Source organism: Somniosus microcephalus, chromosome 6 (genome assembly GCF_052327205.1).
Source record: "Somniosus microcephalus isolate GS21.2 chromosome 6, FLI_Smic_1.0, whole genome shotgun sequence".
Lineage (NCBI taxonomy): Eukaryota > Metazoa > Chordata > Chondrichthyes > Squaliformes > Somniosidae > Somniosus > Somniosus microcephalus.
In genome coordinates, this window is record NC_140992.1 from 89007288 (window position 1) to 89030217 (window position 22930).

The 22930-nt window shown below is 43.1% G+C and overlaps 1 protein-coding gene across 3 annotated transcripts in view; it reads left to right on the forward strand.

Annotated features, from left to right (window-relative positions):
* The first annotated feature begins 8449 nt into the window (after positions 1-8449).
* LOC147115866 (SPRY domain-containing SOCS box protein 1-like) overlaps positions 8450-22930 on the forward strand; it is a 195639-nt gene continuing 181158 nt past the window's right edge. The window contains exon 1 of one of the 3 annotated variants that reach the window (XM_085990510.1): positions 8450-8735. The gene's annotated coding sequence lies outside the window, so the exon portion shown is untranslated. The other 2 variants (XM_085990506.1, XM_085990507.1) reach the window with 2 other exon arrangements.

Genomic DNA, 22930 nt, shown 5'->3' on the forward strand with positions numbered 1-22930 from the left:
CTCAATGTTGCCATGCAGGCCCTTGGAGGACTGTTTGTGTTGGTTGGTTAGTCTCAGTCCCACAGTTGACTGTATTGATTGATGGTTGTGACATTGTCATGACAACGTTCCTTCTTCTGCAGGTAATTGTCTGCAATGCGTGGATTGTTCTGGAAAAGCTGTTAGGCTATCAATCTGTTACATGACCATCTACAGGAAATAAATAGTATTTGTGAAAATCCTATTTCATGGATATTAGCTCATTAGCCCATGAGCAATATAATACAGTCAATGGTACTGGTAAGGCTAAAAGCTATTGTTTACTGACAAGTAACATGGACAAATTAATAGTGTAGTTCTCCATATTACAATAACAAATTTCTACAAAATAGAAAACTGTTCTGTTGTCTAGTTTGTTGATATAAAAAAATACATAGTGTCAAGGTACTGAAAATGTACTATGTACCTGAAATGCAGAGTGTTGACTTTTGAAAGAATTGCACCCATCTAATCCTAGTGTAGGAATCCTGTACTGAAAAACAAATCCCAAAATGTGCAGGTCAACTGTGTGATGATTAACGGTTGCATCAGAATTTAAACAGCATACGTGTGATCACGGTGAGGATGCATCATATTGCTGCATAAGTACTGAACCACATCACACAGGTTGTTGCAACATCTTCAGAAAGGACAGGAACTCTGTATCACAAAGGGAATTATGCACATTATTTTACATTATTACTGTTTTAAATACCAATATGCATTGATAGGCTCTGTTGATCAACAACCAATTATTTTCAAGTTATGAACGTTTAGATTAGAATGCTCTGCCAATGGCCTCGTCCTGGGGTAGCACTGAACCAGAAGGTCTCGGGTTTATTTCCCAGTCTGTGCTGAGTGAGCTGGCCTCAGTTGGGATACAACAACTGCTCCAATATTCTGGACCAGAAAGGAGAAAACACAGCCAGTGTTGCTTCCCCAAAGCTTGCTGACACTGGTTATCTGGGATCACACAACTCGCACATGAAGGAAGGCCACTTGCATCTTGGAGGACTACCAGTGCCCATAGAACCATAGCCTGTCAGCAGTTAATGTCTTGAGGAAGGGTAACAATTGAAAATAAAAGTTTACAAAAATCTGGATTAGCACTAAAAATCTGATTTTTGTTTTTGTTTGCTTGTAATTGTTTTTGTTTGTTTTTCATTACTTATCTTTTTTGAATCTGTTGGGTGCAGTGCCAATCTGAATTTGAGAAAGTCTAACGCTTGTGTCAGACTATGCTGCAAATGTGTCACTATATGATAGTGTTTCACAAGAAAATATCTGTGACTGAATCTGGCCTACTGGATCTGCTCCCTCAGTGCACATTTCAATTATTAATTCATCATCCTGCCAGTGGTCCCCACAGGCCATGCAGAACATTTTATCCTGTCGGTGATGGATTATTTTATTATTCTTTAGACTCGATTCACTAGCGCTCACAGTAAATCAGAAAGTAGATGAAAATCCCAACAGATGAGGGAGGGACAGAGGAAACTCCACCTGCACAACTGGTGAGCTTCCACCAATAGAATACTATTGAGGACACCACAGTCACATGGGCAGTTAAAGGCTTTCCTGCAGTTTAATTCATTACATTTTCGGCCTTACCATGAAAGATATCTTCCATCCCCTGTTGTCAGACAATTTGTGCATCATTGGTATATGAAATCACGTATATTTTTGGTGATTTTTATGTTGTGCTCAGTTAGATGAAGGCTATTAGTGCTGGGAAATGTGACATTCTCCCACACTGGGCACCTAATGTGAACAGCAAGAGCCACTTTTATACTGGCACCATTTAAATTTTGTGTCCAGAAGCCAGTTCCCAGCTCTTGCATTATCTCAGCTCTCATGAATTTAGCTTGCTTAACAAAAGACAGGTTTTTGCAGATCCACAATTTTGTAAATCTATAATATTGTTGGCTTACTGCAGGCCAGATTGTTTATATTTGAGATTACACCCAATAGCACCTGTACGGGCTGCTCCTGCACACTCTCCACTTTGCCATCTTCGCCTGCCATCCGGACACGCCTTGGCGTGCCGTCTTGCCTTCTGGCGGAGGCGGAGGTCCCCAATGGAGGGCTCTCTACACGGGAGTCCTCCCTTGTTCTATCGGGGACTTGGCCTGGAGGGTGTTGCACGGAGCGGTCCCGTGCAACATGGTTTTAAATAGGTTCACAGACGCCCAGGCCGCCTGCATTTTCTGCAGCCTGGAGGAGTCCGTGTTTCACGTTTACGCTGAGTGTGAGAGGTTGCAGCCCCTCTTTCACTACTTGAAGGGGCTGCTCCTCAATTTTTGGTTGCACTTCAGTCACATGCTCTTGATCTACGGTCACCCGGTGCGGAGGGGAGTGGGCAGGTTGGAGGACCTCCTCGTAGGACTGCTCCTGGGCCTGGCTAAAAAAGCCATTAATTGGCCCAGGCAGCGGGCGGTTGAGGGGATCGTTCAGCCAGATTGCCTGCCTCTCTTCCGCGGCCATGTTCGTGCCCGGGTGGCCCTGGAGATGGAGCACGCGGTGTCCGCCGGCACGCTTGAGTATTTGATTTGATTTGTTTAAGTTTCATTTGAAGTTTGTTTAATTTACAGTCAAATTTGTTAACGTACCCAAATCAAAAGAATACACCCAATAGCAGGAGAATCCCTGTCTGCTGTCAGATGCCATTCTCTAATGTAACAGCCCCTTGCATCCAATCAAGGGTATCCATGATTATACCCTTGAAACTTTTCAAAATGATCATTCTAATAGAAACTGTGATGGACTTAATAACGAGCATCATAAAAGCCAATTTTTCTTGGTGCAGTTGAACCTTAGCATTAAGCATTAGCCAAACCATTAATTGTAATACATGAATCATGTCTGTTAGACTGTGTCAGGACTGTAGTTAAATTTGTCTAAGTGGTCTGAGTCTTAAAATTTAAATAACTAATTACTAATAAACTTTACAAGGTGATGGTTAGGCTACAGTTAAGAGTACTGTGTGCAATTTTGTGTGGCCATTATAGAAAGGACATTAAAGCCATAGAGAGCATTAACATAAATTCACCAGGGTGGTATTGCGTATGAGAAAACAGTTATGAGCAGACACTTGAGATACTGGGACTATTTTCACTGAAAAAGAAAAGGATTTAAAAGAATTTTTTTGATTATGAAGAGTTTTATTAGGAAAAATAGGGAAAGACTATTTCCTCTGATTGGGGTCAACAGTTTTAAAATTGTCAATAAGAGATTGAGGAGAGACATTAGTAGAAATTTCTTTGTGCAGAAAATGGTTAGATCATGGAATGAATGGCCACAGGGATTTGGGCCCTGACAATAAATCCCCAAAAAACCAAAGTCCTTGTGTTCCAGCAAAGATCCAAACAACATGGACCCACAATAAATTTCACAGTAGGAACAACCAAAATTGAACAAACCACTCACTACACATACTTGGGCTTAAAAATCAGTTCTACGGGAAACTTCAAACTGGCTGTGAATGAACTGAAAGAGAAAGCAAGAAGGGCTTTCTATGCCATCAAAAAATCAATCCAAATAGAAATCCCAATTAGCATTTGGCTCAAAATTTTCAAATCAGTAATTGAACCAATTGCACTCTATGGCAGTGAGGTCTGGGGACCACTAACACAACAAGATTTTGCAAAATGGGACAAACACCCAATTGAGATCCTACATGCGGAATTCTGTAAAAGTATCCTCCGGACTCAAAGGAAAACAGTAAACAACGCATGCAGGGCGGAACTAGGCCAATACCCATTAATAATCACTATCCAAAAAAGAGCCACCAAATTTTGGAATCACCTACAAATGAGCAACCCCCAATGCTATCACTACGACGCCCTGAAATGCCAAGAGCTGACCATAAAGAAGAATACCCTCAGTCAACTAGTCCTGGGACTCAATAAAGTAACTAATAACAATACTAACAATAACCAGCCCCAGGACAGTGACAGGGTAACACAAAGAATTCGACCCAACACAATCGTCGCTAAGCAAAAGGAAAAATATCTGTCATATTGGGCAGAAACAACAAAAACCCAAAGCAAACTCAATTGCTACTTGGCCCTAAACAGACAATACAACATAGCTGATTACCTGACCATGGTAAAGGATAACAAACTGAGAAGAACCTTGACAAGGTACAGACTTAGCGAACATAGCCTAGCGATCGAAAAAGGCAGACACAGGCAAACCAGGCTGCCAAGAGAAGACAGGATATGCTCTCACTGCAGTCAGGGAGTAGTTGAGACAGAGATGCACTTCCTCACAGCCTGTGGAAAATATCAGGGCATCAGAGAGAATTTCTATCAAAAATTCTCACAAATATGCCCTGAATTCAGAAATCTGACTGACAACCAAAAACTCCCATTCCTACTGGGGGAGGAGAGAAGCTGTGTAACACTGGCGGCACACTATGTTACAGCTTGCCATGAACAGAGGGACAACCAGTAAACTAAGACAAGAGTATATATAAACAAGGCGAAAATATATTTATAAACTCAGGGATATACCTGTTTATACACTGTATGAATGGAACCGCGTTTATGTGTTCAACCATAAATGTATTTTGATGCTTTGGCAGCATAAGATGTACCTTATCATGCCAATAAAGCGATTTGTATTGTATTGTATTGAATGGTTCAGGCAGAGACCACTGCATTGTTTAAGAGAGAAATGCATAAGAACCTGACATAATTGGAAGAGAGCAGGATAACGGGATTTGGATTGCTCTAACAAAGACGATAGGCCAAATGGCTCCATTCTGTGCAGTAAACTTCTATACTTCTACTTTAGGGACTGATATTTTTTCCCCTCCCTGAAAGTGCTGACACTGATGAAGTGTAGCTTCATGGCATCAGCATTCCCATAGCTCTTCCAAGTAGCTATTCGTCATGTCTGACACTAGACGTTGTTAAGCTATTTGACTGTGGGACATAACAGCTGAGTCTGATGCTGTCCACCTCTTGTCCAAACATGTGCTATTACTAGCCCTTGTCACTGGATAGCAATCAGCAACATGGATCCTGTCTGTTTTCCTCCTTCCTAGCCCAGGCACACCTGTTGTAGTGTTGCAATAGCTTCTCTTCTCGCACCCGCACGGTTACCTCTGGAGTCCCCCAAGGATCTATCCTTGGTCCCCTCCTATTTCTCATTTACATCCTGCCTCAGCTCATCTGCAACTGACACCCTCATCCATGCCTTTGTTACCTCTAGACTTGACTATTCCAACACTCTCCTGGCCGGCCTCCCATCTTCCACCCGAGCTCATCCAAAACTCGGCTGCTCATAACTTAATTCGCACCAAGCCCATTCACCCATCACCCCTGTGCTCGCTGACCTACATTGGCTTGCGGTCCAGCAATACCTCACTTTTAAAATTCTAACCTTGTTTTCAAATCCCTCCATGGCCTCGTCCCTCCCTATCTCTGTAACCTCCTCCAAACCAATTTGTTTGATAACACGCCTGTGGCGCACCTTGGGACATTTTACTATGTTAAAGGTGCTATATCAATGCAAGTTGTTGTTGTTGCTTTGTTCGCTGCCCCAGCTAAAACCAGAGATCAACTGTGAAACGTTGCCGATTTGTATGCTTCAACATGACAAAAAACATGTATTTACCCACAAAATCAATTCTGCTTATAACAATTCAATGTTTTCCTTGGTATAAATAGGTTTGACATGACAGAGAAACTATTTAAACTTGTCAAATTCCTATTGTTTATTGTAAGTGTAAATATGGTCATAGTTGTTATTTGTAAACATAAAAAAAGAGAATACAATGCCTGTTCCTGCAGACTTAAACATATGGCCCGGAATTTGCGGTTGGCATAGCAGTGTACTCTCAGAGTACGCTGTCATATCTCCTTTGAAATCCACCGCAAGTTTGGGATTTCCGCATGCACTTGCGCATGCATGAAATCCGGAACTTGCGGACTGTCAATGTATGTATTTACTGGCCATCCACACGGCCCACGAGAAAGCAATTGCTGGTGCAGAGTTGGGCTATTTTCCCACCGACTGGCCAGCAATTGCGTACAGGGCCTGTTTGCATCAGCGTAAGGGATACTTCAGCATGATTTAAACATTTTCATCTCAGGAATTATACACATACACTGTATCAAATGAGTTTCTGCAAATATTGGCCCAGATTAGAGTTTTAATGATGTTGAAAATTATCAAAAAATTACATTTTAGCTGGAATGAAGCTAATTACGAATTAAATTCCATTCCTGTAAATTGTAATTAAATCTGATTTTGGGATTCCATTAAATCTCATTACGGGATTCCTTTCGGAAATGATTAAAATCAATTCTGTTTTGTGATTGGAAGACCAGGCCCATGTGATCCCAGGTATGCTTCCGGACTGCCTGCGTCCCTGGGATCCATGGGCCATTAGCTGCCCTCTGCCTCGCAGCATCAGACCACAAGTTTTTGCAGCCTCGCCACCATCAGATAGGTGTGATTTCCTTTCGCGGGTCAAGGCGTACTCCGGAGGTACGCCTCCGACCGCAATTTTTGGCCCTTTGTGTCATTACTTTGCTTGACATGCCTGCCTGCATAGATTTTCATGTTAATAGCCTTACCATTTCATAAATGTCTAATATAATAATCACTACATTAAATATGTAATTTTAAAATGGTTTAAATATTATTTTGGCTAATGTCCCATTCACGAATTGTATAATTCAGAATTTCTGTTAACCTGAACTCCAACAAATCCTTTATGAAGGATTGCAGAAATTGCCACCTGGAACATTGCATTTATATAGCACCTTTTAATTTTGAAAAATGTTTTATGGTGTTTCATAGAGGCATTAGGAAAATGGACAACAAGCCAAAGAGATATTAGATGGGGTGAGGAGGTGGGTTCTAAGGAGGGTCTTAAAAGAGGAAAGGGAGGTGAAGAGACTGAATGGCTTAAAGAGACAAATCAGATGCTGACAAGAGATTGAATCTAGCACTTCCTTGCTCTGTACCTGATGTGGAGCCTCTATCCATTTCTGTAGATATTTGCATAATTGTGAGAGCTCTGACATAATTAGAGGAGTGACTTGGAAAGAAAGAAGAAAGACTTGCATTTATATAGCACCTTTCATGACCACTGGACGTCCCAAAGCACTTTATAGCTAATGAAGTGCTTTTGAAGTGTAGTCATGTATGGAACATAGGAAACAAGGCAGCCAAATTGTGCACAGCAAGCTCCCACATATAGCAATGTGATAATCTGTATTTTTTTTGTGATGTTAATTGAGGGATAAATATTGGCCAGGTCATCAGGGACAACGCCCCTGCTCTTCTTCAAAATAGTGCCATGGGATCATTTACATCCACCTGAGAGAGCAGACGGGGCCTCATTTTAATGTCTCATCTGAAAGACGGCACCTTCGACAGTGCAGCACTCCCTCAGTACTGCACTAGTGCGTCAGCCTAGATTTTTGTGCTCAAGTCTCTAGAGTGGGACTTAAACCCATTACCTTCTGACTCAGATGCAAATGTGCTGACACAGGATTATTGAGGTGGAAGGAAATTGAATTTACATACAGGGTATGCTTGTGTAAGGAAATATAACATACCTGAAATGGTCAAATGAATTATTTTAAAAGGTAGGAGGGGGTCTGGAAAAAATGCAAACAGGCAAAAAAGCAGACAAAATCAAATTTTTGCATCAAAATAAAAGAGACGCAAAAAGTTATCCTCACCAAATTTGCTTTAGAATAAAAACAAACTTCCGTTGGTGGGCACCTGACTAGAAAAAATTTAGCACGGGTGATGTGAAATTCGTTACCAGCACTATTTTTGGCACTTTAATAATGGGGTTAATGCATTCAGTTGATACTGATGTGTTGGAACCCTATGCTTTTGATGTACTTTGGTGTAATACCTGCTTCAGCTGTGGCTCAGTGGTAGTACTTGTGCCTCTCTTGAATCAAAAAAGTTGTGGGTTCAAGTCCCACTCCAGCAACTTGAGCACAGTAAATTTAAGCTAAAACTCCAGTGCATTGCTGAGGGAGTGCTGTACTGTCGGAGTTGCTGTCTTTCACATGAGACATTAAACCGAAGCCCCATCTACTCTCATCAGATGGATGTAAAAGATCCCATGGCACTATTTTGAAGAGGAGGAGAGTTATCCCTGATGTCCTGACCAATATTATATCCCTCAATCAGCATCACAAAAACAGATGATCTGGTCATTATCATATTGTGGCAAAGCCACCAAAGAGACTCTCACAGTAACTTGTACAATTGTCTTTAATCATTATTGTTACCTTTTAATGTTTGCCCTGTTTAAACAGCGTGGGATCGATAAAATCGTGATCTGACGCGATGACGTCATCACGTGGGTCACGTGACGTTCCCAACGACGGGAAACATGATGACGTCATGACGTCAGGGTTGGAGGGCGTTTCCAGTTGGTCCTTGTGGGGTGAGCTAGTGTACAGACCTGTTTGGAGTTTCTCCTGCGTTTTTGTTTTGTAATACTTTCAGTGCATTAAACTAAGTTTGTTAACTACCAGTTTAGTTCACAGTGTTTTTGTTAGGAGTGCACAGACTCCTACAATATTGCTGTTTGTGGGAGCTTACTGTGCGCAAACTGGCTGCTGCATTTCCTACATTACAACAGTGACTACACTTCAAAAAGTACTTCATTGGCTGTAAAGCTTTGGGATGTCCGGTGGTCGTGAAAGACACTATATAACTGCAAGTCTTTCTGTGTAAGTCAAATGCTTAAAGAACAAAAGCAAAACACTGCAAATGCTGGAATTCTGAAATAAAAACAGAAAATGCTGAACACACACAGCAAGTCAGGTAGCATCTGCGGAGAGAGAAACAGAGTTAACCTAGCAGGTCCATGACCTTCCATCAGACCTGGAAAAAGTTAGAGATTTAACAGTTTAGACTCAAGTACAGAGCCAGGGAGGAAATCTCTATGATCTAAAGTTGTTAGAAGGCTGTAAAGTTCCAAACGGAAAAACGAGGTGCTGTCCCTTGAGCTTCATGAGTGTTTAAAGAACACCCATGCATATAACATTCAAACGAGCCTTTAGGAATGTGCGACCATAGCTGCTATCCTCTAGGGGGTCACAGTCTGCGCTCCATTTACAAGGACTGCTGTAAGCTGACCGGCGTTAGGACACCGGGATGCCCCATCCGGCTGAAATGACCACGATCTGCCAGTTTGCAATATCCAATCAGCTTTATCTCGAGGCATGAATGAATGGCTGGATCAATAACGACAGCAGCTCGGCGGCGGAGCAGCGAAACAAAAAGCCACCCAAAGGGTGTCCATTGCAGGTTAGAAGGCGCCGCGTGCGCGCACCGTGTCCATCTGGCAATCTGCTGTGGGCGCGAGGCGCTTTGTCCCGAAACCCGGGGAGCAGCGGGCGAGTCCGGGGAGCAGGGAACCGGGGAGCAGCGAGCGAGCTCGTTCGGGGAGTAGGGACCCGGGGAGCAGCGAGCGATTCCGGGGAGTAGGGACCCGGGGAGCAGCGAGCGAACGATTCCGGGGAGTAGGGACCCGGGGAGCAGCGAGCGAGTCCGGGGAGTAGGGACCCGGGGAGCAGCGAGCGAGCCCGGGGAGTAGGGACCCGGGGAGCAGCGAGCGAGTCCGGGGAGTAGGGACCCGGGGAGCAGCGAGCGAGCGAGCCCGGGGAGTAAGGACCCGGGGAGCAGCGAGCGAGCCCGGGGAGCAGGGACTCGGGGTGCAGCGAGCGAGCCCGGGGAGTAAGGACCCGGGGAGCAGCGAGCGAGCCTGGGGAACGGGAGCAAGAGGAAGGACCCCAGGGAGCAGGAGTTGGCAATAGACAGAGAGCCCGGGGAGCAGTAGCTGGCAATAGACAGGGAGTTCAGGGAGCAGGAGCTGGCAGTAGAAAGGGAGTCCAGGGAGCAGGAGCTGGCAGTAGAAAGGGAGTCCGGGTAGCAGGAGCTGGCAGTAGACAGGGAGTCCGGGGAGCAGGAGCTGGCAGTAGACAGGGAGCAGGAGCTGGCAGTAGACAGGGAGCAGGAGCTGGCAGTAGACAGGGAGCAGGAGCTGGCAGTAGACAGGGAGCAGGAGCTGGCAGTAGACAGGGAGCAGGAGCTGGCAGTAGACAGGGAGCAGGAGCTGGCAGTAGACAGGGAGCAGGAGCTGGCAGTAGACAGGGAGCAGGAGCTGGCAGTAGACAGGGAGCAGGAGCTGGCAGTAGACAGGGAGCAGGAGCTGGCAGTAGACAGGGAGCAGGAGCTGGCAGTAGACAGGGAGCAGGAGCTGGCAGTAGACAGGGAGCAGGAGCTGGCAGTAGACAGGGAGCAGGAGCTGGCAGTAGACAGGGAGCAGGAGCTGGCAGTAGACAGGGAGCAGGAGCTGGCAGTAGACAGGGAGCAGGAGCTGGCAGTAGACAGGGAGCCCGGGAGCAGGAGCTGGCAATAGACAAGGGGAGCAGGAGCTGGCAATAGACAAGGGGAGCAGGAGCTGGCAATAGACAAGGGGAGCAGGAGCTGGCAATAGACAAGGAGCCCAGGAGCTGGCAATAGACAAGGAGCCCGGGGAGCAGGAGCTGGCACTAGACAGGGAGCCCGGGGAGCCCGGGGAGCAGGAGCTGGCACTAGACAGGGAGCCCGGGGAGCAGGAGCTGGCACTAGACAGGGAGCCCGGGGAGCAGGAGCTGGCACTAGACAGGGAGCCCGGGGAGCAGGAGCTGGCACTAGACAGGGAGCCCGGGGAGCAGGAGCTGGCACTAGACAGGGAGCCCGGGGAGCAGGAGCTGGCACTAGACAGGGAGCCCGGGGAGCAGGAGCTGGCACTAGACAGGGAGCCCGGGGAGCAGGAGCTGGCACTAGACAGGGAGCCCGGGGAGCAGGAGCTGGCACTAGACAGGGAGCCCGGGGAGCAGGAGCTGGCACTAGACAGGGAGCCCGGGGAGCAGGAGCTGGCACTAGACGGGGAGCAGGAGCTGGCACTAGACGGGGAGCAGGAGCTGGCACTAGACGGGGAGCAGGAGCTGGCAGTAGACGGGGAGCAGGAGCTGGCAGTAGACGGGGGAGCAGGGGTTACCAGCGGGCAACCGTGCCGCAAAGTTCACTTTAAATAAAACATTCAAGAGGCGGGGAAGATTTTGTTTAGAAAAGCAAGCAATCAGTTGAGTGCCAGCACCTCACATTGCCCTCGGACTCCTGCCCGGTGAGTAACACACTGGAAATGGATTGCACATTTTTTATTTTAAAAATATTAGTGCCTTAATTTTATTATGTATTACTTTTTAGTTACTAGAAAATGTATTCGACTTTCCTTTTACGGGGAAATGTCTCCGGCTTGTGGATTTTAATGCCTAAAAATGCATGTTAGGAAAATTCTGGGTCCTTTCCATCAATGAAATGTTATTCTTTTACATTCCTGACATGTTTGAGTGAAGAGGGAAACCCCATTTGAATGTATTCTTTGAGCGATTAACTGATTTATTACCAGGAGGTATTAAGGAGCTTTGTCTCAGCCCTTTCCAGTTTGTCTGGCGGGTAGAAGTCTGGATCCTGGTATCTGAAGGACAGCTTGCAGTCAGTGGGATGCGCTGGTTTTATCTTTGAAGAGCTAGACTGGTGAGGGGTTAAGCCCCCGAAGAGTTAGACTGGGGAGGGAGGTTGGAATCTGGAACTCGCCGCCTGAAAGGGTGGTAGAGGCAGGAACCCGCAACATTCAAAAAGCGTTTAGATGAGCACTTGAAACGCCATAGCATACAAGGCTACGGACCAAGTGCTGGAAAATGGGATTAGAATAGATAGGGCTTGATGGCCGGCGTGGACACGATGGGCCGAAGGGCCTCTTTCTGTGCTGTACAACTCTGATTCTAAGAGCCGTTAAGTGAAGGGGGTTCAACTGGTGCTGGGGTCACCCAGGGAGCTGGCCGGGCGCCAGCAGCAGCTGCTGGATGAGAAACTCCCGAGACACGTTGGATATTTACATTCAAATGAATCGATCCAGCTATCTGGACCCCTGCAGACTTCTAATGGTAATATTTCCTTCCCTTCCCCCACCACGTTTCTATGTCCGCATTTCCAGCTCATTATGACAAGTAAACTATTAAAATATAAGAGTTTCTGAAAATAGTCTCGATTTAAAAAAATCTTGTGCAGCTTGATACAATGTTGTATTAGATACAACGGGATGCAGTACTTCATTGGGTTTACGCTACCTCTGCAAGCAATTGGTAAAAGTCGAGTCTGTTACAAAACATCCGAAATGTAGCAAGTTGTAAACAGCACTCCAATAATGAAACCGAATGCAGTGTATTTTCTTTTTCGGATGAACTATTTTTACATGATTCAAAACTGCTAGAGTAATGCAAGATTTAAACACTTTTTATATAGTCGCCTTGATTCCCCAATTAAATATTGTGGGTGCCAGTTTCTAAAGAAAATCATATTTGCAATCATTAACTACTGCCCGTCAGGAGCACTGCAATGAAGATTACGCTCATGCTTAAAGTCGAACGATGATTCTGTTTTGATGTTGTGCAAACCATAGATGGACCGACTGGGTATTGCTCCTCACCCTGGTGGTGATGATGTGGGATGGCCGCGGAAAAAGAGAAGAAAGGTTAATCAAACTTCGTTACAAACTTGTGACTGGCAGAGCAGCTTCTATGTTGACTTTTCTTTCTCTTCCCCGGCAATGACTTGTTCTGGATACAATTTGACTCACAATGGCAGCTCTCCCCCAACTTTGCTCAAGTGGCCATTCTTCATCGGCAGAGACAATGACGGGCATTATTTGCCTGATGTCCCTACGAGTAGCAGGGGGTCATTAGATAACGATCAACTGAAAGAACTTGACTGTCTTCCTGTTGAATACACCCCGTCTCGCCCCCCCCCCCCCCAAAAAAAAAAAAAATTGCAGGCACTGAGGCCAGTTTCAGTGTCCACGCTGTTGCCGTGGCTGAGATGAGTTAACTCGCCACCTACAGTACTTGAGACTGGATGTGGAATCGAGTCTGTATCGTTCAGTGCCGCCACTTCCCTGAACCATCGGGTGAGCTGCAAGAACTGCTTATGACCTGGTTTAATTCTAAGAATAAAAACTTTTTTTCCCCTTGGGGGGGGCGATCAGGAATAGCGTTTTACTTTACTTTGAAGTTTCTTGATCAGCTTGAATCCACTGCAAGAAGGATTATCAGCGTGATTTCAGGATGAGGATTTTAAATCTCAGCAGTAAACCATATTGATGGAGAAGTCTGTTTTAAATGCAAAATCGCTTCAGTTTGTTACTGAAGTTGTAAGCTGTGGATATTTGTAGCTGTGACATAATGCACTGTCAATTCAAGGATCACTGGAAATTGCTAAACACTTCGTAATTTGAAAGCACAGACGATTTATTTTCTAGGCAATATAAAAATGCTGTATGTAAATTGAGCATTTTAGGGCAATATTATAATGTATGTAAGTTGAGAGCATTTCTAACAATTTTACCTATTCCCACCCCCCACCATACTAAATGTAAATGGTTCCCTTTCCTCAGCTACTGTTCCCCCTCCCTTGCGAAACTGCTGTCATCACCCTCGCCTCAAAAACCACGCCCTCGACCCCTCTGTCCTTACACCCGACCCTCCCATCTCCAACCTCCCTTTCCCCTCCCAAGTCCTTGAACGTGCCCATCTTTGTTTTTAAATCGGGTTTTCACCCTTGCCACAGCACTCGAATGGCCCTAATCAGTGACCTCTCCTGTGATTGTGGTGCACTATCCCTCCTTTTCCACCTCCACCACCTCATCTTCTTCCAATGCCTCTTTTGTCCAGCTGAGTGTGACTGGCCTTGCTTGGTTCCATTCTTAACCTATTCAACTGTAGCCAGAGCATAGCTCCTCTTCCCACCCCTGCACCCCTGCTTCTTTCCCAGGGCTGTCCTCCTACTGAACTCTACAAATAAACTCTAAAGCCTGCACATCTGCCAATGCACTTTCTTATGTTTGTTTATGTATTACAAGCCAAATGAATGTTGAATGTTAAATGTCTTAATCAAAATGTACACTCTCGGGAGCCGCAAGCCTACATTTCGTTGTACTGCACTTGTGCACTAACAATGACAATAAAGTTGATTATTATTATTCCTCTAGTATCCCAAGAGTCTATGCTTGTGTCCCTCCTCTTCCTTATCTACAAGTTGCACCATGGCAACATTATCTGATGACTTGGCATCAGGTTCCACATGTAGAGCTGGGTGCCATCAGCATACATCTCCATCACCTCAACCACTCCAGTGCCTCAGTGTTATCAGCCTGCTTGTCTGCCATCCAGTTCTGAATGAGCCGCAATTTCTATCAGTAAAACATTGGAAAGACCAATGCCATTGTCTTCAGCCCCAGCCACAAACTCCAAACCCTTGCAAACTGATTCATTTTCCCTTCCCAGCCATTGTCTCAAGATGAGGCCAACTGTTGCAACCTTAGTGTCCTTTTTGACTCCCTATCCTCTCCATCATAAAGACTGTCTACTTCCATCTCCATAACGTCGCATGTCTCCACCCCTGCCCCAACCCATCTGCTGCTGCCAAATTCATTCCTTTGTTTGCTCCTAAACTATTTTCAATGCTATCTTCCACCCTCTATAAACCAGCTCATCCAAAACTCTGCTGCCCATATCCTGATCCTCAATAAGTCCCAGTCACCCATTATCCTGTAATTGTTCATCTACATTGGCTCTCGGTCCATCGCACCTCAAATTATAGGAACAGGAGGAGGCCATTTAGCCCCTCGCGCCTGTTCCACCTTTCAATGAGATCATGGCTGGTCTGCGACCTAACTCCATATCCCTTAATATCTTTGGTTAAAACAAATCTATCAATCTCAGATTTAAAATTAACAATTGACCTAGCATCAATTGCTGTTTGCAGAAGAGAGTTCCAAACTTCTCCCACCCTTTGTGTGTAGAAGTGTTTCCGCCGTGGCTTCTGTTGCCCAGGCCTAAGCTCTGGATTTCCTTGCCTAAACCTCTCCGCCTCTCTACCTCTCTTTCCTCCTTTTAAGATGCTCCTTAAAACCTACTTCTTCGACCAAGCTTTTGGTCATCTGCCCTAATTTCTCCTTGTATGGCTCGGTGTCAAATTTTTTGTCTTGGCAAAACATCCCAAGGAATATTATATGTTAAAGGTGCTATATAAAAACAAGTTGATGTTTCACTCCTGAAAGGTCTGGCTCTAATTTTTAGACCATGTCCATGACTCCCAACCATCGGAAATAGTTTCTCTCTGTCTACCCAATCTGTTCCTCTTAAATCTTAAAATTCTTATCTTTGTATTTAAATGCCATCATCAGATCTATTTCTGTAACCATCGCCAGCCTCTAACCCTCTGAGAACTCTGTGTCCCTCCAACTCTGGCCTCTTGTGCAACCCCACACCCTTTGGCCCACCATTGGCAGCTGTGCTTTCAGCCCCCTCGGCCCTAAGCTCTGGAATTCTCTCCCTAAATGTCTCTGCTTCTCCACCTTTCCGGTTTTAAAAGGAGGCTTTTAAAGACACTCTTTGACCAAGCTTTTAGTCTTTTCACAAACGCCTTCCTGAGGAGCAGGAGTGCTCCCCTGATTCCACAGGAGTTGCAATCTGCTCAAAACCCCCATCTGGGACTTGCCTGAGGACAGCTGCCAGTGAGTGTGCCCTGTGTATGCTGATGTGGACCAGTTTCTATCGATCCTCTGGCCTCTTGCTCCCTCTCAATGGGCCCAGACTAATTTCGACCCCATTGTGGTTTTAAAGAACTGGCAAGCCTTATTAAAGCAATAGTTACTAAAATCAATGTCTCCATTCTAGTGGCAGGTGTCTTGCTAGTAGTTTGATTTCTCTAATTGTGACCCAAGTTTTGTGAGCTTGTTACACAAAACTTGCACCTTTTTTGTACATGTAAGCATGAAATAAATGAGTTACACGTAGCTTGTTTGTGGAAGGTAAGCCTGCCAAGCAGTTCTTGTATCATTAATATAAACAACTTGCAACATATACTCTCTTCATCCTAAATAATAGTGATTGATGAAGACCATTTTTAAAGCAGAAGAGGGACAACATTTGTTTTGTGGCAGTTACAGCTATTTGTGTGAATGCACTCTGGAAGCAAATTTGGTTTGGGATTCACTGCTGTTAGTAGACTATGGAAGATGAGTTGAAGGTATTAACGTTTAAAATCTGAGTGCCACATTGGACTCTGTTGCCAGGGAGACTGAGAAATCACTACAGACATCAGCAGAATTGCCTTGACATACAAAGGGAAATTTGTAGCCTGTTAGATCAAGGGAGCTTTAGATGGAACTAACCACATTCACAGTTTAAACCCATGTTCGGAGGCTTCCCAATGGCTCAGCAAGTTTATCCAGTGATTAACTGAGCCTCAAACTAACTAGGAATGCCCTGAGTTTGACCCTTGAACTATGCTGGCTGAGCTCAACTGGGAACAATGATGGAACAGTGCAATTGGCCTCTGCTCCTGTGCTAGTGAGGAAAAAAATCATCAGGTGCTCTTCTGAACTCTTGAAGCTAACATATTTATGCATTTAATTTTTTTTTACTATAAAAAGCATTTCATTTATTCCAGAGTATACCACCATGCTAACAATTTTCCAACATCATTTTGCTGGCAGTTTAAAAATTGAAGTCTTTATGAAAGCAAGGCGCACACTGTTATCTGGTTGGGATGAATATCGCCCTGTCCCTGGAGCAAATAACTTTTTGTGGTTCCTGTTGATTTTGTAACTTAAAACATATTTGGGCCTAGGTTTTCACATATCATGGATGATGGTGATTTATTGTCACTCAAATCCACTCCGAAGCCATCACATTCATTGCTTCCAGGGCTTTTTATGCAAACTTGTGGTAGTCTGGTAGTAAATCATAGAAATCTGTGAAATATTGCATGCCCTAATCATAGATGTATCCATAGTGGAAATACTGTTGGAGATTGGGTCAAGATAAAGTGACTCAACTATTTAAACAACAGAAATTATTTGTGTAAACTGAAAAATGAGTGTTTGCTAGATTAAGGAGAGTTCCGATTGAGATAAACATAGCGTGGTTAAACAGTCTAAGTAGTTGTGTGACTAAATCAATTTCTACATCAGCTGTGTGTTGCTACATCGTTTTTATAAAGTTCTGCAGCCATATCTGGAAGTCTACTTTCTAGGTATTGATGTGACTTCTTGACAACCAATTTCTCAGAGTTCTGATTTTTAGCTACTTTTATAATGCATGCCATAACCAGCTGTACTGGGCGTAAAAGCTATTAACTTTTCCATAGTATAGGTTTAACTGCCTTAGCAGGTGATCTGGGCAAAAGTTGGAAGTATAGACATGTAAGGAACAGCAAAGCATTTGAAGTGATAGCTTTTTCTTTGAATCCTCATTCATTTCTATATTGACGAATGATTCTCTTATGTGCTAGTGACTATGCTGTCTGGAGGTCTATAGTGACTTCTATTTTTGTTTCAATTGAGTTAAGTTTCATAAGCATACATGGATAAAAATTGCAGCAAATGTGCTAAAATCTGTGTGGTACGTATTGGCTCTTGAAGTGGGCCAAGCAAGCACTCTTTTCTATTTTATAAATGTATTATTTTTTAACAATTCTTTCAAGTGTGCTTTGCAGTTTATCTCTTCATTTAAAAACTAACTTGATTAGATTAATTTGCGTATAAGCTTGCCAAACACACACAATGTTCCCATCCATTGCAAGTAAAGCATCGTATTACCTGTGTTGTACTTGCATGCTTGGCATTGGCCAGTTATATGCAAATTGATTTACAAATGTGAAATGTAACCAGAAACAAATGAAACTCAATAATTTGAGGCATGTCAAAAATTTGCCAATACAATTACTCAATGCTTTTGTTTCCAAAATCCTTTCAATCATAATAAATCAGAACTTAGTAACTTAAGACTGAGGAAAATCCACCAATGAATGAAATATAAATCTGTTCAATTGCTCAAAACACTTCAGAATTTATTTTTTTGTCCACCTTTAATTGCCCTCGGCCTAGCAAATAGTTAAAGTAAGGCGGCTGAAATTCCATGGGGATTCTCCCAGTCTCCTGCTGTAACTCCAGTGGGAGACTGAAACCTCCTCCCGCCTCCCATCTCCTCTCATATCCTTGGGTGCGCTGACTCTGGCCTTTGTGCCTCTTCTTCCACAATTGATGGTAGAGCCTTCATCCACTTCTACCCTTCTCTCTGCAGCTTCCTTCCTAAACCTTTGTGCCTCTCCACTTTGCACTCTCTTCACCAATAAAACTTATTTTCGACCAACGTTTTAGCTACCTTTCCTAATTTTTTCCCTTCGTAGCCTAGTGCCTCTTGCCTATCTTTTTCAATTGTGGCGCACCTTGTGTTTTTTTTTTACATTAAAGGTGCTATGTAAATGCAATTTTTGTTTGTCTCTTGCTTTCGTTTGCCAGTTTGTCTGTGATCAGCATTTGATCCTTTCTGAAGCTCATTGTTCTAGTAAACTTAAATGCATTGCTGTATTGCCTGCTGCTTCTTGTTAAGTAGCATGTTATTTTCTGCCATGGTATGTGTTCAAACAGTTCTCAGCAGTATTGTGCACTCCAGTACTGTCTATTGGAAAAATCATACACTAATAATATTTTAGTATAGAAGTTGCAATGTACAGTGCTACCACTTAGTGGCAGGAATTGGTTATCAAAACAATATAAGCACTTGCTATACCAAGTTTCCTTCTCGTCCCTCCCCATTCCTTATATGTAGTTTTTGAAAAGCAAATCTTTTTCTTGTTCATTTTCTCCTTCCCCATCTCTGCTGAATACTTTGATTCCTTGTTTTAGTATTGTTCCATGGATGCTGGTTGCCCATCAATATTTTTGCCAAGTGGCTCATTGCTTATGTTTAAGCTTTGATTTTGTGTTGGCAGACTATTTGGGAGGGGTACATAGTGGGGCATCGCAACCGAAATGGAATTCTCATCTGAACGGAGTCCTCACCAGACGTACAAGTTCGAGAGGAGCCTACACCCTGACTTTTTTTATTTATAAAAAAAAAAAACTCCTTTAATCATTGGGTACTGAGACCAATTATTGTGGTCCAACTGAGTTCAGTCAACTCAGCATAGATTGTGCTTTGTCGTGGTATCTTGTGGCTCAGCTAATCATCATTAAACTCACTGAATTAGTGGAAGACTTTCCTTTTTCTTTTTCTTGCTCTGCTTTTCCCCTCTTTCCATTAGCAAACTTTGCTCGTATTTAGTTTCAGTAAACTACTCCACTGTCTGTATATAGTAAACTAGGGTCCAAACGGTGGCAATGTATTTTAAAGTTATTTGATCTTGGACGTCTTATTAATGTGAAAGTATAAAGGAGTATTTTATAGTACTTTGCACTCTGAAATATTTATCTTCGGTAAATGCCTACGAATTATAGAACAATAACATTTAATGGGACAATATTGTGTTTTTATGGAATATGGAACAATCTATTAATTTAATTTATTTTCACAGCTGCGATATTCACTGCCGCAGGAGTGTTTGTGTTACAGCAGATGTAATATTTTCTGCTCCATGCGGCTTATTGTTTTCAAAGGGAATGCTCCTAATTTTTCTCCTTCATTAAACTTTACAGAGCACATGCTGTTGGTGACATCATGGCCTCATTTGCACCTTTGTGTACAAGTCAAGTGAAATAATTTGTCATTCCAGTGAACTGACAAATCATTTTACCGAGACTATTGCCTTTTATATTGCGGCTACTGGTTTGAGGCTAATCGCCATACTACGGGTTTTGTACCTCCCTCTCGTGCGTAGAGCACCTCTCCAAGAGGTTTAAAATTAAGTACATCACTGTCTAAACATTTAAATTAACTGCAGATGGGTTTGAAGGTACAGTACAAGGAACCCCTTGAGCACTTTTTAAACCCAGCTTGACAATGCATTGGAGCTGTAGTGCACATGATGCCAAACCCAAATGGTGTGAGACTACAGCCTCCAGGGGATCTCTCTCTGCATCTGTCTGGAATTAGGTCAGGCCCAGACTCTGAATTTATACTACAACTTTAGCATTGCTGCAAAGTGGAGGCCAGTTCATCGTGATACTAAAGTTGTAGTATAGATGTATACTTAAACAGGGTCGTATAATTGAAAAGGATAGTGTCAGTGTTGGATAACATAATAGGATGATCAAAGTTGAAATACATAGAATTTTGGCAATAGTCACTGTAGCACAGAGTACACATCGAGCTGTTCAATGATGCAGTTTCTCTTTACAAGCTGGCAACCATATCAATTTCATAAAACGAAAAAGCAATTTTCCCATGATCCTGCAAAAAAAAATCCCACTGTGATCCTCTCCAGCCCGCTCTTCACACATGAATTTCTGAATTTGACAATATTTGTTAAAGGGATACTGTTATAGGGTCACTGTCATTTACTGGTCTGCTTGTCAGTCTCTGTTAAAAATGATTAGAATGAATGTGACCCCTGTCTGGTCTAATTTCTGAATGAACCAAATATAACAGCATTAATTTTAAAATCTTTAAGGTGAAACAAAGATGATAGCTAGTACATTTTTGGACACATAGCTCAACACTATTCCAGCGGTGTACAACATTTTTATTCATGGGTGCAACATCTGGAATTTGAAGAAGTGGAAATGTATTATGTTTAAATTTAAGGGGTTTACGAAGAAAGACTTGCATTTATATAGCGCCTTTCACAACCACCAGATGTCCCAAAGCGCTTTACAGACAATGAAGTACCTTTTGAAGTGTAGTCACTGTTGTAATGTGGGAAACGCGGCAGCCAATTTTTGCACAGCAAGCTCCCACAAACAGCAGTGTGATAATGACCAGATGATTTTTTTTTTAGTGATGTTGATTGATAGTGATATTGGCCAGGACACTGGGGATAACTCCCCTGCTCTTCTTTGAAATAGTGCCATGGGATCTTTTATGTCCACCTGAGAGAGCAGACGGCCTTGTTTTAATGTCTAATCCGAAAGACGGCACCTCCAACAGTGCACTGCACTGGAGTGTCAGCCTAGATTTTTGTGCTCAAGTCCCTGGAGTGGGACTGAACGCACAACCTTCTGACTCCAAGGCAAGAGTGCTACCAACTGAGCCACAGCTCACACTGATGTGATGAACCATTTTAAGGCTAGTTGTAGGCGCTAATTCTGAGCTTCACATACATCATGCCCAGATTACCACTTTCCCTTGCTTAATTAAAATAAAAACTGAAAGATACATTACATTTTTTTTCTTGGAACTATTTGTCATGGCACAATGGATTGGATGTTAACTAATATGGTGCAAAATAGGTGGACTGCTCACAACTAATGCTTTAGTGAATAGGGTTGTGTAGGTCATGTTTGCCAGAGAAAAGGTTTTATTCCAAAGGGACCTGTGATATTGTTGGCCCATATGTTTACAGAATATATGGAAGCTCCAATAACCAAGCCTTCTGCTTTGCTGGTAAAATGCATTCCCTGCATATATTCCCATTTGCACTTTAAGTGCGAATGAACATTTATTTCATTTTATATTTGTCTATATGCTCGATAGCTTTGAAAAGTTATATTGTTTAAATTTATGCAAGATCTTCATTTCACATGTTTTATGTATCATTACTTTTTTAAATAAATGTTATTGTGCATCTTGGTGGGGGATGACTGTTTTTCATTTTAATGACTTAATATCCGTCAAAATGTAGTATTGTCATCTGACCTTTTTTAAATACGAGTATTGTAATAAATACTGTCAGCACCAAAGGGTAGCCAGAGATTCAGTAACTTGGGTTGCAGTAGCTGATGCACATTGATGAAGATGAAATGTTTATTATCACTTTATTTATGATAATGCGATGATACAACAGAGACAGGGCACACTGATTTCCTCAGGCAATGTTTGGCTCAAAGAGGGACGATGTTTTATGACTTGAATGTAGTGATAAATTTAAATTGTAACCAAAATAGGAATTCACAAAACCAAAACCATCCACTGTAATTGGGTTTGAGCAAAATATCTGTGGGGCAACATAAGCCTTTATAATGTGTTGTACTACAGCCTTTTGTTATTTTGATCGATGACCTTGCTCATCATTTGAACTGAAGCGCAGGAGACTGGTGATTCAATAAAGGTAATAAGTGCTGTATGTCATCTCTGATCAAACTTGGATTTATATTTGTTTGTTCTCTCTTCCTACCCCCTCCACTCCTATGATTGATGACTTTATGCTGGAATATGGTTTTATTTTTGCCCTGAACTGACCAGTATGTAGCCCAAATGGTGAATTCTCATTTGTGAACCTTGACCGTATCGATGGGTTATTTGATTATATAAGGATATCCGAACAAACCATGATCCTGTGCTCTGCTGACATCCGCACAGCACTTTTTTTTTTGTTGCAGAGGTCACTGGTTGGGAGTGGCAATGCTGGCTCCTCCTTCCCCCCCCTTTTTCCTTCTCCCCAAGCCTGGGGCAAGAGGTCAGTTGCAGTGCCCTATTGCTGCCCTTCATGGGATCAGCTAGTTCAGCATAGATCAGACATAAACCCGAGACCTTTCCACTGTATGGTTTAGTACGATGTTTGGCATTCTACTTGAATACCAAGCCCTTGGGTGAAATCGTGTATGTGTGCTTATGTAAGAAAAGGTCTAGTTGTCAAACACAACTTGCACTTGCCAAACCAAGTTGGAGACCTTAAGTGATGATTACAATATTTGATGTTGCATGCTGGGAGTGCTGAAGCATGCACAGACTGGATGGTTGAATTCCACCTACATTCTATAGAAACTGGGTTATTTCAGTGCCTCTTTGTCTAACTTTTAAGATCCATTACTTTGTGAAAGTTTGTTGGTGAGGTGGTTACTGTTGCATCTGTTATTTTCACAAGCAGTATCATAGAGAATTTCCATGTAGCTGGTGTATTGGCTTTTCTGATCCCACTCTCCATACTGCTCCAG